Source organism: Choloepus didactylus, chromosome 20 (genome assembly GCF_015220235.1).
Source record: "Choloepus didactylus isolate mChoDid1 chromosome 20, mChoDid1.pri, whole genome shotgun sequence".
In the NCBI taxonomy this organism is placed as follows: Eukaryota; Metazoa; Chordata; class Mammalia; order Pilosa; family Megalonychidae; genus Choloepus; species Choloepus didactylus.
The window spans coordinates 54,435,057-54,450,966 of record NC_051326.1 but is presented as its reverse complement, the minus strand read 5'-3'; the positions used below and the strand labels follow the sequence as shown (position 1 = coordinate 54,450,966).

Below are 15,910 nucleotides of genomic sequence, written 5' to 3'. Positions count from 1 at the left end.
GGAACTTCGTAACTTTCATAATGACTAAAAGTTAAATGACCAAAAGCAAAGTATCTGCACAAAATATGTCCTTAATAAATGTTGATGGAATTAAACTGTATTGGAAAAATGCAGAATATACAGATATGTTTTGAATACTCTGTGCCTATTTTGAATGTAAACATTAGAATTACATCTCAAAATCCACTGTCCAAATTTATTTATGTTTATTGGTATATTTTGTTGTTGTTGTTTTTAAACATAACAGCTGATCTTGAGTGGAGACCTCACAGTTTAATGGAAAGGCTATACACAGTCTGGAGTCAGAGCTGAATTTAAATTCTGGTCACAGCTACATGAACTTGGGGAATTTACATATTTTATTGACTCAAAGAAGCCATTAATTGTAAGAAGCATATGTACCATTAATATGAAAGAAAAGTACTTCCAACACATTGGCACAATTGCTAATGCACTGATTACAAGATAAATCCTTATTTCAGAGATGTTAAAATTAGTGAAATGTGATTTGATGGAATGTATTATTTAACTTCTATGATCCCCACTTTTACCATCAGTAAAATCAGGCTGATAATACCAACCTCACAGAGTGTGGAAAGGATCATATGGAAAAAAGGCTATAATGTCCTTTTAAAATTCTAAAACACTTTGTAAACATTATTTATTGGCAAAGATCTTTAATGAGAAACTTGGTTTCAAAACATAACATATCTTCCATCCTACTCATTTATTTGTGTACTAAATGCTGTTTCTTGAAGCTGTTTTCTCTCCTGTTACATATTTTCATTAGCTGCTTATGAAAGTCGCAATCAGAAAGTAACAGGATTTGTGTTTATTTCAACTGTAAAAATGACAAAATAAAGCAGTGAACTGCCCATGAATTTGTATTACTTGGTTTAGGAGCTGGATTTCTCGAGGTTAATTTTGTTTTTTGTTTTATGTTTTTGGCAGTTTTACAAACAAATCCCCTTCTCCTCTTCACCCCTCCCCTAATCTGCTTTCTATCGCTGTGAATTTGCTATTTTTAGTCATCCCTAATAAGTGATATCATTCAACTATTGCCCTTACGTGCTTTGCTTATTTCACTTAGAATAATGTTTCCAAAGATCTTCCATGTTGCAGCATGTCTCATAACTTCCTTTTTTCCTTATGGCTGAATAATTTTACATTGTGGGTATATACCACATTTTGTTTATTCATTCATTTGTTGAATGACACTTGGGTTGTTTCCAGCTTTTGGCTATGGTGAATAATGCTGCCATAAACACTGGTGTACTAGTATCTTTTTGCAACCCAGTTTTTCACTCTCTTTGGGTATATACCTAAAGTGGGGTTGCCAGGTCTAATGGTAATTCTATATTTAACTTTTTGAGGATCTACCATAATTATTTCCATGGTGGTGGCATCATTTTATATTCCAACAACAATGCACTATACTTCCAATTTCTACACATCCTCTCCAACACTTGCTATTTTCCATTTGTAAAATAATACCCAACTTTGTGGATATGGAGTGGTATCTCATTGTGGTTTTAATTTGTATTTCCCTGAAATCTAATGATATTGAGCATCTTTTCATGTGTTTATTGGCCATTTGTATATCTCTTTTGGAGAAATATCTTTTCAAGTCCTTTGCCCATTTTTAAATTGGGTTGTCTGTCTTTTTGTTGTTGCATTGTAAAAGTTTATTATAGCATCTGGACCTTAAACCATTACCTGATACATGATTTGAAGCTATTTTCTCCAAGTCTGTAGGTTTTGTTTTTAACTTTCTTGCTAATTTGCTTTGATGCACACAAGTTTTAAATTCTGATGAAATCAAATGTATCTATTGTTTCTTTGGCTGCATGCACTTTTGAGTCATATCTAAGAATATGTTGCTGAATCCCTCATCATGAAGATTTGCCCTTATTGTACCTTCTAAAAGTTTTGTGCTTTTAGCTCTTATATTTAGATCCTTGATCCATTTAGAGTTGACTTCTGTATAAGGTGCTGGGTAGAGGTCTTAACTTCAGTTTCTGCATGTAGTTTTCCCAACAGTATTTCTTTTTTTTTTTTTTTTTTTAATTAAGTTCAGTTTTATTGAAATATATTCACATACCATACAATCCTCCATGGTGTATAGTCAACTGCTCACAGCACCATCATACAGTTATGCATTCATCACCACAATCTATTTCCAAACATTTTCCTTATATCAGAAAGAATCAGAATAAGAATAAAAAATAAAAGTAAAAAAGAGCACCCAAATCACCCCTCCATCCCACCCTGTTTTTCATTTAGTTTTTGTCCCCATTTTTCTACACATCCATCCATACACTAGATAAAGGGAGTGTGATCCACAAAGTTCTCACAATCATACTGTCACCCCTTGTAATCGACAATGTTTGTTATACAGTCGTCTTCAGGAGTCCAGACTACTGGGTTGGAGTTTGACAGCTTCAGGTATTCACTTCTAGTTATTCCAACACATTAAAACCCAAGAGGCCAACACTGTTTCTTGAAGAGACTATTTTTTCCACACAGCATGTCTTTAGAACCCTGGTTAAAATTCCATTGGCCGTAGAAGGATGGATCTATTTCTGGATTTCCAATTCTCTTTCACTTATCAATTTGTCTACTTCTGTAGACAATTTGTCTAATTCTTTTAGATTATGCTGTTTTGATTTCTGTCACTTTGTAATACATTTTGAAACTGGGAAGTATGAGCCCTTCAAATCTGTTCTTTTGCAAGATTCTTTTGGCTTGCAGGGGCACTTTGCAGTTCCATATAAACTAGAGGATCAGTTTTTCAATTTCTGCAGAAAAGGCTACTGGAATTTTAATAGGGACTTCATTGAATTTGAATACTGTTTGCATAATATTGATACTAAAATGTTGACACTTCCAATCCATGAGCATAGAAGGTCTTGCCATTTATTTAGGTCTTCTTCAATTTCTTTCAGTAGTGTTTTATAGTTTTCAGTATACACATCATTTTTATCCGTTGTTAAATTTATGCTTAAGATATTTTATTCTTTTAGATGCTATTGTAAATGGAATTGTTTTCTTAATTTCCTCTTTAGATCATTCATTGCTAATATATAGGAATATATTTGTTTTACTTCTTCCTTTCCAGTTTAGTGCGTGACCTCTCCGAGACTCTTGTTATATACCCACGGGAAGCCAGAAGCTGCTGCTTTCAAGGCCAAAACCTAGGCCAGTGTCCCTGCTTGTCCCTCTGGGATCCACCAGACCCAAAAATATAATACAGAGAACACCACACACACACACCACCACCCCCCCACCAAAAAAAAAAGAGAGAGAAAGAGAGGGAAAGAAAGAGAAAGAGAAAGCAAAAGAAGTACAAAGTGTCCTGGCTCTTTATGTCCCTTACACCTTATGCTGGTGTAAGGACAAAAGAGAGAAACCGAGGTTAGTGACTGTGGACGGTGCTGGGCCTTCAGAGAGCCACCAGACTAAACAACACAAGAAAGAGAAAGAAGGAGCCAAACCAACGAAAAAGTGCACAGGGTCTTTAAGCCCTTGGAGAGGCTGGTGCTGAGGCCAGAAACCACTGCTGCATAGAGGGCTAAACCAAGGGATCTGTCAGACCAGGAGATGTTCATTTAAGGAAAGAAGGAAAAAGAAAACAAGGTAGTAGCTCTTCCAGGTGGATGCTGGTGGGAGGCTGGAAGTGTTGCTGCCCAGATGGCTGAAGCAAGGCCAGCTTCCATGTTGCTCCCATACACATCCTCTAGACTGAACGTGACCCTGAACCCCAAAGTTTAGAGGAGGAGTTTCCCTTTGCCAGGCTGGGATCCAATTGGCTGCTCCAGGAATCTGGGTTGCATTACTATAGTTATAGCCTTTTCCACAGCCATTGCACGGGTTTGACCACTGATGAATTCTTTCACTTATGAAAACAGAAGGACTCCTGTATTAGTTCTAAATGTCCATTCTGGTTCCAGGGTTACCAACTAGTTAATTCTAGTCTTTTTGTCCAGACTTTTCATTTTTCTAGTGGAGGGAGTGATTTATAAAACTTCCTACTCCGTCATTTTGTCTTTAAAAAAAAAAAAAAATCTGCATTGTGTTAGTAATTATTCAATTACAAAATTAGTAGCTCAATAATTATTCCAAAAAAACCTATATAATATTAAGGTTGTATACGTTAAAAGAATCACCATCAAGTTTAAACCGAATCCAGAAAACACAGAAAAGAAAGCCAAAGTTCTAAAAGTTCAAGAAAATTGTCCAGATTCAGTAAAGAATTGAATTATTTAAATAGCAACCTATTCTTGCATTTTTTTGATAACTCCAGGAAATCAGATCTGAACATTTTTACCGAAATTTCAACAGATCCATTTTCTTCAATTTGGGGGACTTCTAAAGGATTACATATCACTGGAATGAAAAAAGTGAAATGTGGTACATTCATTTTCTCATCAGCTTTTGCCGATACCTCTTGATATGACAAGTAATGGTGCTAAGAAATACTATGATTAATGCTTTGTGATTCCCTCCTGCCTAGCTGATTGTGTAACCCCACTCCTGCTGCTGCCAGACGAGACAATAACCATTCACTAATTCATTAGCAGTAAGTTTAAATGAGTTAATGTAACTCAAATGTTTTGCAAATTATGAAGGATTTGTAAAACTGTAGAATACTACAAGGGAAGCAGTAATAAAGTCCTTGTGATATTTGACAGGAATAAGTCATAAAGTTTAGGAAACATTGAAGCCCCTATCATGTTTCACTGTTTGCCCTCAGGTTTATCTCCAATTTTAACCAGCTCACAGACAGGCAATAAAATTACCTTCTTCCACCCAGAAGCCTTTGACTGGGGAGATTCCTTTCTGGAATATCTTCTCCTTCACCTCTACTCTGTTGAAATCATAAACATGCTTTAGAGTTTAACTCCATTTGCCCTTCTTCATTAAAATCTCCATGCACTCTCTCTCCCATAAAGCATTCCACTTAACATATCCTTTATGCATCCATAATAGCTCTTATTCTAGATACTCAGGGATTCAGAGATGTCTGCCTCCCTTATGGATTTGAATTGCTATGTTTTATTCATGTTTATAATCTCAGAGCCTATACATAGAATTACTCAATATTTGCTCCATTAAATTTGAATTTGAATAATAGAGAAAAAAGATCCTTTTGTAATTGGGATTCGGAAAGAGACTGTAAATTAATAAATCATAAAACAATGGTTTTTATGGAATAGATGATGTCCGTATGTTTGCTGCACTCTCACATTCCACTATGGGGCTATCTTAAGGTAACTCTATCCTTTTACCTCCAGTAAAGAAATAAATAGCTGAATTGAAATAAGTGAGAATGATATAAAAGAGAGATGATTCTATCTGTAAACTTAGTACTTCTTTACTAGTAATAAAGTACTTAGCACATCTCGATCTTTTTTGCTCACTAGGTTTGAAAATGTTATCTTCGAGAACTGTTGCCACCAGACAGCTCGAGGAATTTTCCACAGAGCTAGTCCTAACCCTTCCCTACTGTCTTCCAGACACTGACTGCACCCTCTTGTTTTTAGAAAATTATGGCTATTTTATCAATCCATAACAGCGTTTCTCAATATTGGTGTTATAGGCATTTTGGATCTGATCATTCACCTTGTGGGTTGTTGTCCTGTGCATGTCAGAATGTTCAGCAGCATCCCTGGACGCTAGCTGCCAGCTGCCAGTAGCACCTCCCAATTCATGACAACACAAAATGTCTCCAGACAACACCAAATGTCCACTGGGGAAATTGGGTTATGGGGAGATTGCTCCTGTTTCAGAACCACTGATCTATGGAAACTCTTCTGAATAAGTTCCTCAACTCAGGTAACTTCACCTTAAAATAATAGAGACAAAAGGAGCAAAAGAGACTGAGTAGGGCAACCTCCTATTACAGATAAGCCCAGAGAAGTTAAGTGTGTTCCCTAAATAGATTGTGTACGAGTAGTGCTTCAAAACTATAAACATGATGCCACTCTTTTGTTTAAACTTCTTCAATAGCTCCCCATCACTTACCAAAGAATGTCAAAGCTCCTTGCCACAACTTGTAATATCTTCTATCATGGTGCTAGCTCACCATCTTGATAGCTACATCAAACTACTTACAGATATTTGAATACACCACGTTATGTTGTATCTGTCCTCTTGGCAAACATGTCTATAAATACATATTTTAAATTTTCTTTGCATGTCTGTCTGCTTCCTTCACTAGAGTGTAAGCTCCACAAGGGTCAAAACAGTGTCTCCTTTATTCTCCATTGGCTCCCCTGCCTCTTACTCAATAGATAGTTGGTGAAAAAGAAATGGACTGATCGTCCATATATTTGGGCTGATGTGCTGGCTACCTGGGATGCCCTTCTCCTTCTCTATTCATTTTTTAAAAATTCTATTAACCACATAAAAGAGAAAAAGATAACTTAGATGCTTCTCTTCTTTGATCTGACTGGACCCTGTGCGTGCCTCTTAAGCATTTTAACTGGCTGAGTTTTACCCTATTAATCTGATACCCACCCTCTCAACACCATCAATTTCTTGGGAGCAAAGACCAAATGTCACTTAGTCTGGCTAATACTAAGTGTTTCAGGACAGAACAACATCTTTACCATTTATTCCACCTTTTCATTTTTGAGAACCACATAAATCATGTCTCATCTTTATGTGTATTTCCCAGTATGGAGCACAATATCTGGCACACAGTATGCAATTAGTGAACACACTGTATTGGTTACCACTTTACCATTATTTAAAGCTTTGAGAGAGTGTTACAGTTGGAGTCTTAGTTAAGTGCTCTTAGGAATAGTAAACAATTTTTTTTTTTTTTTTTTTTTTTTTTTTACTGATTTCAGTGTGATTGACCCCAGAATGAACCGTGTTGGTGCCATGTCCATAGGTCCTTGGGTTCTTCTTGCTGTTTGAGTGTTTGCCTTCCTTAGCTTCAAGTGCTTCTGTCTCCAAAAGTCTGCACCTGCAATTCTATTTTGAGGAATGTTCTCTAGCTACTGGAGCTACCTTGCTTGCATGAGCAAAAAGCTGAAATTCTTTGGAGGTCCATGTCACTCCTAACACCCGCCCAGAAGAGTATGGGAGTGCGAAAGCTCAACCACCTCACGTCAGCATGACTTACACCCCAGCATAGTCCCTTCTGGACCAGGTTGAAGCAACCCTCTGGGGAATTGGCCTGAAATCACAGCCTTGCTTTGCTTCTTCCCCTTTCCTGCCCTGTTTTCCCCAATCCCTTATCTGTTTCCCACAGGAGCTCTTCATTCATAAATCACTTGCACACAAACTCTTGTCTTGGGGAATGCTTCTGGGGAACCATCCTAAGTTGATCACTGTCTCTCTACTAGTTGCTAACCAACAGGAAAAAGGATTGATTAGACTGGCTACATAATTTGTGAGTCTCTGTGCAAAATGAAAACATGGGACCTCTTGGTGAAATTGTTCAGAATTTCAAGGCAGTCCCAAGAGAACATTAAACCAAGTGTGGGTTCCTGCTGAGCTTGGATCCTGTGCAACTGTACACAGGCCACATGTCCTTGAAGCAAGACATGTCTAAGGGTCTTATTCCAATTTCACAGATCCATCTTCTCTTCAATATCCACTAAAAGCTCACTGGTAAGACAGATGCACAGAGTGTTTGGATGAATGCTTTCATTTTCTCTAAACAGCTTTTATTTAAAGTATTACCACTATAAAAATAGCTGTAAAAATAGAAGACATATGGGGAACTTAAAAAAATAATCAATAGTTTCAGCAAAATGATGGCACAGAGGGAATTTTCAGATTCATTTCTCCTGGCAGAATTCTGGGCACACAGTAGTCACTCAATAAATACTCATTGATTAGCTGATTAAGATTTCAAAATATTTGACACTTTTTATTGGTTTCCTCTGCACTTAACACTATTAGAAGCATGTAGGAGTGAAATGTGTAAGAGTTAAAAGGGACCAAAATCTGGTTTTGCAGATGAGAATACTAAGGTCAGATATTTTAATGAATTCTCTATGATCATATACCTGATATATGATAATAAGGAATTGCATTGCTTTCATGCTCTCGGTTCTCATGGCATCTTACTGTAATTTATAATTGTTTATGGAATTTGAATTAATATAAACTTATAGTATTGTGAGAGGAGCAGGGAAACTATGTTAAATGGCAAGCCAGGGGTATATTAGTTACCTACAGCCATGGATCAAGTTACCACAAAATTTAACAGCTCAGAACAACACATTTGACCTGAGGAGGGGTCTGGTCATGCATAGATGGGAGACAGGATAATTTCAGGCTGAAGGGGTGGCATGATCCAATGTTTCAAGAGGAAGAATCTCAAAGTCTACACAGACAACAAATCTTCCAGCTTCAGAACAGAAGTTAGACCTTATCTATAGGAAATTTGGAATAAATTTAAGATATTTCTAGATGAAACCAACATGATCAGTGATATAATTTTAGGGAGGTAAGTATCAGCTCTGTATATGAGGAATTGAAGAGAAGGAAGAGATGTAATAAGTAAAGGTGCTGTGGAAAATTCTGGGTAAGAGTAATGAGGGTATAAACTAAAGATAGAACAATATTAAAATGGATAAGAAAGGACATATGTAAGGAAGAAGTGACCAGATTTGGTAACTGGTTGAAGGATGGATGGGCAGCAGGCAAAGCAGGAAGAAGAGTTAAAATGAGCCATAAATTTGAAAGCCATGAAATGAAATAGCATCTTAGCTCTTGACATGCAGTACACATTCCTGTTCTCACAAATTTCTGTACTTCCTGTAGATGAAACTTATGTTAAGGTAGTAGGGAAGCTGTTCCTGGAAAGTGCAATAAATACAGGGAGAACCAGCCAAAGTTTTTGAGTCAATCTCTTTGATGCCCAGGAGAATACTAGATTCCAGTTTCAGGAGCTTATACGGATTCAGGGATCAGGTATCAGGCTGGAACATTTAATTACCTAGCCAAGAGTAGTCTTACCAGAGGAGTCGTGAAGCTATATTAAAGGACAGGTCTGGGGGTATATTAGTTATCTATGGCTGTGTATCAAGTGATCCCCAGACTAAGCACTTAAAACACACAATGTCTGAGGGAAAGGAACCTGGGAGTGTCTTAGTAGAGAGCTTCTGGCTCAGGAGCTCTCAAGAGTTTGCAATCAGTCAACTACAGTTGCAATTATCTAACAGTTTGGCTGTGAGCTGCTGAGGTAGCTCACTCACGTGACTGGAGGCGGGAGGCAGCAGCTCATTGCTGGTAGGTGTCCAGAAACCTCAGTTCCATGGCGTGTGAGCCTTTCCTTAGGGTTGCTCAACCTGGCAACTGGCTTCCCCCCAAAACAAGTGATCTGAGAGAGAGAAAGAGGAAGAGAGAGAGAAGAAAACAAGCAGAAAGTTTCCATAGCTGTGATGATCTAGTCTCCAGACACTATCATTTCCACCTTATTCTCTTTATTAGAAGTGTGCACTCAAGTCCAGCCCACACTCAAGGGGGCAGAATTAAACTCTTGGAGGAGTACCAAAGAATTTGTGGGTATAACTTTAAACCCACCCCAAGGGTGAGCTGGGCTGTGCATCTAAAAGTGGCAAGAAAAGCAAGAAAACACTGGGGAGAGGAATACAAGGAATGTTGGAATGAATGGACCTGGTTGGAGATCATGATCAGAACAGGGGTGGTAGAAGTCCATTCATCCATCATGCTAACGACATGATGTGCTTGATGGCTCATGGCTGCAAGGAAGACATGGGCAGTTGCCTAGCATCAAACCTTCCCCGGGTATATGCACTGATAACCAAGTGTTTCATCAGTCTTTAAGAATAGGAGACTGATTTTCAGTTGCTGAACTTTCATTTTTCCTTCTCCATATTTTCATAGAAAGAAGTCCCATCATCAGGTAAGAAGAAAATGGTTTAGGTATTCCTCTCTCATGTCTCTTTAAACAGACAGGGGACAAGGTGCAAAAATAGACATGGCACCAAAGTGGGCCGTTTCAAAGACCTGATATTCCCCCTCCCCTGGTCCTGGCCAGCACTCAGCAGGGGTTTGTTCAGCCTCATCGATGTTCCCCCTTTCAGGGGGCTGCTCTGTCTGCATCTGCAGCAACATATTGATTCTGGTCCCCTGGGCCAAGAGCAACTGATGGACATGCAAAATACATGGTAGGATGACTAATAAATAACCATGTGTAAGCTCTTGGCTCCAAAATGAAATCCCGTAACTCATTTAAACTTCTTTGATTTGGATGCTGAGCCAAGATAGCATGATCTTATTGTCCCCCCTCCCTCTCCCCCTCAGGCTAAAAAAAAAAAAAAAGCTAATAACAGTTGCAGAGCATTTATAGCTGAAACATCTGAGACTGCCGGTCTCTATTATCAGTGACTGGAAAGAAAGAGAAGACAGGGTGATGTAGCAGCTGGAGCCTTAGGCTTTAATCCAAAACCCTGGTTTGAGGACTGGCTTTGGGGCCACTTAACTTAAAATCTGGGGGACAGATCCTTAGGAGCCACACAACATGCACTCCTTTTTGGTTTGCAAGTTGCTAGCTTTGAGCAGCGGCTGCTAATTCTGTAGCAACCTTCCTTTGGCAGGTCCTCTCTCTGCTGCCAGAACTGCAGTTTTAAAATGAGTTTTTGCCTTGGTCAGCAACAGGAGGAGGAGTTTCTCCCCACTCGTACCTCCAGGTTTTATGTTTTACGATGATTATTTATTGGCTCCCAAATACTTACCCAACTGTTTTAGTTTGCAATATCTTCTGCCAAGAAACCTGAAATTAGAGCCACCATTCCCTGTGCTTTAGTCAAAGTGGTTTTCCTTTCCGTCGAGTCAGAGCCTCAGAAAGGAGCCCAGAGCCTTTGTCTCCAATGTCTCCAGGTGACTTCCCCTCTGCCCTGGCATTCTAGGGTCAATCTGTTACTCCCAGCATCCTCGTGAACGTCTCCCAGGAACTCAAGCGGGTGCTACTGCTAGTAGAGCTCGTAGAATTCTGTCCCAATATCCAGCCATCTCCAGATTGTGCTCTCTCCTGGGGCTCTCAGTATGGAGCCACTGAAAAGCACGACGGAGTATTCAGCTAGTCTTCATTCCACGAAAGCAAAGAAAGAATAAATAGGATGCACCGTGTTCAGTTTGCTTCTTGTGTTCTGACACCACATCTCTCTTGTACGCCAGAGGTTTCCTAGAGTGTAGAAAAACATGTTTCAGCAAAAGAAGGCCAATTTTCAAAACCACTCATTTGGCAAATACACAAGCTCTCAACCTGGAAATCTGTGCTTCTGGTTTCTCATAGTTTACCTAACCCAAGAGCAGTGGTAATCACGTTAAAAAAAAAAAAAAAATTATTAGCTCTGCCAACAGCCTTGGGGTTTGCTTGCCACGGTAATGTACACAAAGAAAGGGATGGTGATAATGGGTCGTTTATGCAATTGAAATGCACTGCCATCCATAGAAGGTGAATGCCTGTTTGAAAAGCTACCGGGCACAAAATTTATGTAATATACCAAAAAGTAAAAGGGAATATATATACCAAATATATTTTTATTTCAGCACTGTGCCACTTGCCCTATAAATACTTTCATGGGTTCAGCCAGTTTATTCCTTGGCTAATAGCCCATCATTCCATCAAGAAGGTCTGAAGATGACCTTCTCCTAGAAGTTCCATTTCTAGGAGAAGCAGTCTTTGATGAGACTGTAAGAAATATATTTCTTTTTTCTAACACCAGGTCAACTCATATAATGAAGCTCACATTGTTGTTTGGACCAATTTTCCCAAAATAATGTAGAACATGGAAGAATGCTAGCACTTTTAACAATCAGGCTGGCATTCAAAGTATACAGGAATCTCCATAAATCTGCTTTCCAGCATTATAAAATCATGTGTCTTCAGCATATTCTTCTTCTGGATGTTGAATTGCATGTGCTTACCGGAGCAGAATCAATGAGGGATAAAAGCGCTATGAGGATATCTTGCTAAAGCCATTCTCTTCTAAACCCATACATTTGCAGGAGATTGACTAATTAACTCATGCTGTGGGTCTTAGTTTTAGCAGGAAAATATGGGTAGCTAATCCGAGCTCATATGCTAATACTAGAAATAAGCGTTTTCACATAGGACACATTATCCAGAGTCCCAAAAAATATTCTTACTTTATTGTATTTAATGGCTAAATTGAAGCCCTGCGTTTTTTTCAACCTCATGCCAAATACATGCTTAGCAAAGAATGACTCCTCAAGCAAATCTTGGGTCAGTATGGACCAAAGGATTATAATGGCTACTGATGATAGACCTGAGCTACTCATAGGGCTCAGAATTGGTATAGATTTGTTAGTGGTTTGCTAGAGAGAACAATGAACAAGGACAACTGTATCAGATTATATCAGGATTAATAGGCCCTAATTAATTAATTAACCAAGGCCAATGTGACTGTTTCCCATGTACTACAGTAGGCACAGGACTTCCCCATAGAGTTTCCAGTGGGTTCCATGTACATATAGGAACTCAGGCTCCTGACTGACCACATTCGATTTCACCTATTGATGTCACCTTAATGAATTCATTGTGCTCTGGGTTTGGATCCAGGAACCCAGTCTTATCTTATACTAAGAATTGATTTGCTCAGGGGGATTGAATGATGCTGACTCAATTCCTAATGCCTGAACCCTAATGTCAGTATGTTAATTTTTAATGGGAAATATGTGTCACACAGACTCGAATGTTCATGTCAGTGTGAATGTGAATTCATTTTCTGTAGACTGAGTTACATAGGAAGCAAAATCAAAAATTGTCTTGGTTAGAATGGAAGCTAAGCAGAAAGAAACAGTTAGATGATTCAAATATATAATATTATCTAAGACTCGTGCAGCCATTTACTTAGAGATGCTTCATATAAAAATAGATAATAATAAAATAATAATTATAGCTGACATTTATTGCAGAGGTACTTTGTGCTAGGCATTGTACTAAGTATTTTTTTCATACATTAACTTATTTTATCTTCTCCACAGTGATATGGAGTAGGTGGTTTTATTATCTTCATTTTACAGATGAGGACAAAGACATTCTAAGTGCCTTGCCCAATATTACATAGTTAATAAGTGGCAGAACCAAAATGAAGACCCTCATTATCTTGTTTCCAAAAGTCAGACTCTTAATTGCTAAGCCACACTGTTCACAAAAGAATCCCTGTCCTGGCCAGTGATAAATTCACACTCCTAGATTTCTCCTGTCAGGCTTCTCTGTTTCTATGTTGCCTGCATGTCCTTCACTTGACACACACCAATTAGTTAATACCCATGATTGATCCAAAGAGCTTGGAAAGCATTTTACTTATAATGGATATATATATTCCTTTAGTGTGTTTGTTGATACGAGAATATTGAATATAAACTCAGGAAGCTTGGCAATCCTGTGCTGGTACTATTAAATAATCTTCATTGTTTATCCTAAAAGCTTAACTTTGGTACCCTTTAACTTTTCTACTTCTTCTATCATAAGGTATTTCCATCCTCTCATTGCCAAATCCATCAAATGAAGTATCTGTATCTTCTTATAATTACCCACTGCTTTCCAATGTGAACATCTCATACACTGATCTCAATGTTTTGAATGGACTTCAGTTGATCACTCAAATTCCTTTTGACTGAGTCAAATGATTTTTTACTGGACTTAGCCCTCTCAGTATCTCTCTTTATCAGTTTATGCTCTTTCTTATCTTTTGATTTCCAGGTTACCCACATCCCCAGATTCCTGTTTCAGATTTCCTGCATCAACCCCCCACGCCATCTTCCAATGGTGAATTTTGAGCCTAAGTCCTTGATTTGACCCCCTGTTCTTTTTTGCCACACTCGTTTTCCCCACATCCAACTCTTTTGGTATTACCATCCATTGCACTGACTTTAACAACTCCCATTATGCAGAAGATTACTACTTCTAAATCTTGGGTCATGGTCTTTTGTGCAAAGAAATGTGAGGGATGGAGCGAATATCCCAGAAATGTTCTAATCCTATAAATTACTCAGCACCAAATTAGCATTTCTGAGAAGTTTCAGGATCTTTGACCAATCCTCTCCTCCAACACATTTTTAATAGTCTATTAGGAACATTTAGGGTTTAGCAGACTCTAAGCTCCACCCTCCTATACCAGAAATCCCAAGTTCATCTCAGTGGCCCCTATCCTATATTGTTCACCTTCCTCAGACTGCGAGTTATTAAAGCACCATGCTAAAAGTCTCCCTCTAATGAATCATGCTACAGCCCTGCCCATATTGCATCAGTTATTTTTTTTTATCACTTGATGTGCCCCATCCCTTGACTATCTTTCTTCCTTTATGTACTAATTTCTCCTGAGAGACCTTCCTTAACAAACCACTTGCATTTAATTCTTGCTTCAGGGTCTGCTTCTGGAGAATCCTACCCAAGGCACTTATCTACACTTCCCTGTTGGATGACTGGAACTTTAGTGCCCAACTTCCAATTGACTAATGGCCATATGGATGGCACATTGACACTTCAAACTCAGGATGTTCAGAAGTGAATGCATCATTTCCTTCTTCTCCATTATCTGGCTTCTCTTTCCAAATTCCTTAATTCCCTAGGGACTTTCTCTCTCTCTCTCTCTCTCTCTCTCTCTCTCTCTCTCTCTCTCTCTCTCTCTCTTTCTTTCTCTCTCTCTCTCTCTCTTGCTAAAAGCCTTGGGTTCCACTTTGATCAGTCACTGCCCTTTGTCCCCTTATCAAGTTTGCCACCAATTCTGGGCATTTCTTCCTTTGACCCTTCATTTCTATTCCTGGAATTCTTTCCAGGTCTTAGATTTCCATTTCCTGAGACTTCAGCTAATGAAAGCAGGTTTCCCTCTGGTTTCTCTGCCCCAAACTGCACAATGCCATCTAATTTTCTACCCTGACATACCAAATCCATTGAGTTATTCCCCAACCACAGCTCCCCCACATCGACTCTTATGTCAGTTCTAACTCTTAATTCATTCATGAGTTCATAGATACATTCATTCATTCAAAGCATATTTTTGATCATCTAAGGTATGGCAGACACCAGTCTAGTCATTGCAGGTGTTTAATGCTCAAAACAGACATTTCTTAAAAGGCAGATAGCAGTAAGTTTCATGAAGGCAAATGAAGCAGCTTTAGGCAATAAAGAGTGACAAGGATTGCAATATTAGAAGAGGATTATCAGAAAGATGGTGTCTGAATTGAAACCTAAATGAAGACAGGAGATGTACAGAAACAGCAAGAACAAAAGTGTCTTAAGTTGTTCAAGGAACAACAGTGAGTTCAGTGTGACTGTAACACCATCCATCAGTAAGAGGAAACCTGATAGGAGATGAGGTCAGAGGGTGGCTGGGCCCAGCTCACGTGCTATGGACACTACTAAACACTTCTCACTTATCCCAAGTCTAATGGAAATATATGCAAGATTTATGCAAAAAAGTGTTATTTGACTTCAGTTGATAAATAATTAGTTTGGCTGCACTAAAAATTTACCATAAGGTAGCAAGAATGGAAGCAGAGAAAGCTGTCAAAGGATCTTGCAATAATTCAGGCCTCTCTCAGCCTGACTGTAGTAAGAATCAGACCTGAGATGCTGAAACAGCTGGGACACTTTGCCTGAAATTCTCACCCCTCACCCAAGAGCAAAATTCAGTTTCTTGGGGTGTAGACTGCCAATTTCATGTCTCTCCTCTCCTGCTATCAACATGCACTGATTCCACCTGACAACTGACATTGTACTACCTCCACTATAGTTAGGAAGCCCCCTCACATTGCAATCTGGAGAAAAGTGGTGGTAGCTCTCTGGCATTAACAAGAACTTGAATACATTCATTCATTCACTCATTCATTTATTCATCTGCCACAAGGGAAAAGGAACTCCAAAATAGCCCTCAGCTATCACTGACACACAGTC

The 15,910-nt window shown here is 38.7% G+C and overlaps 1 long non-coding RNA gene across 6 annotated transcripts in view; it reads right to left on the bottom strand.

Annotated features, from left to right (window-relative positions):
- Positions 1-15,910, bottom strand: part of LOC119516567 — a 116,151-nt gene that overhangs the window by 34,693 nt on the left and 65,548 nt on the right. For all 6 annotated transcript variants that reach the window (XR_005213318.1, XR_005213321.1, XR_005213317.1 and 3 more), the window contains 2 exons: positions 10,722-11,170; positions 9,219-9,343 (listed from right to left, as the gene is read on the bottom strand). This is a non-coding gene — a long non-coding RNA (uncharacterized LOC119516567). The remainder of the gene's footprint in view (positions 1-9,218; positions 9,344-10,721; positions 11,171-15,910) is intronic.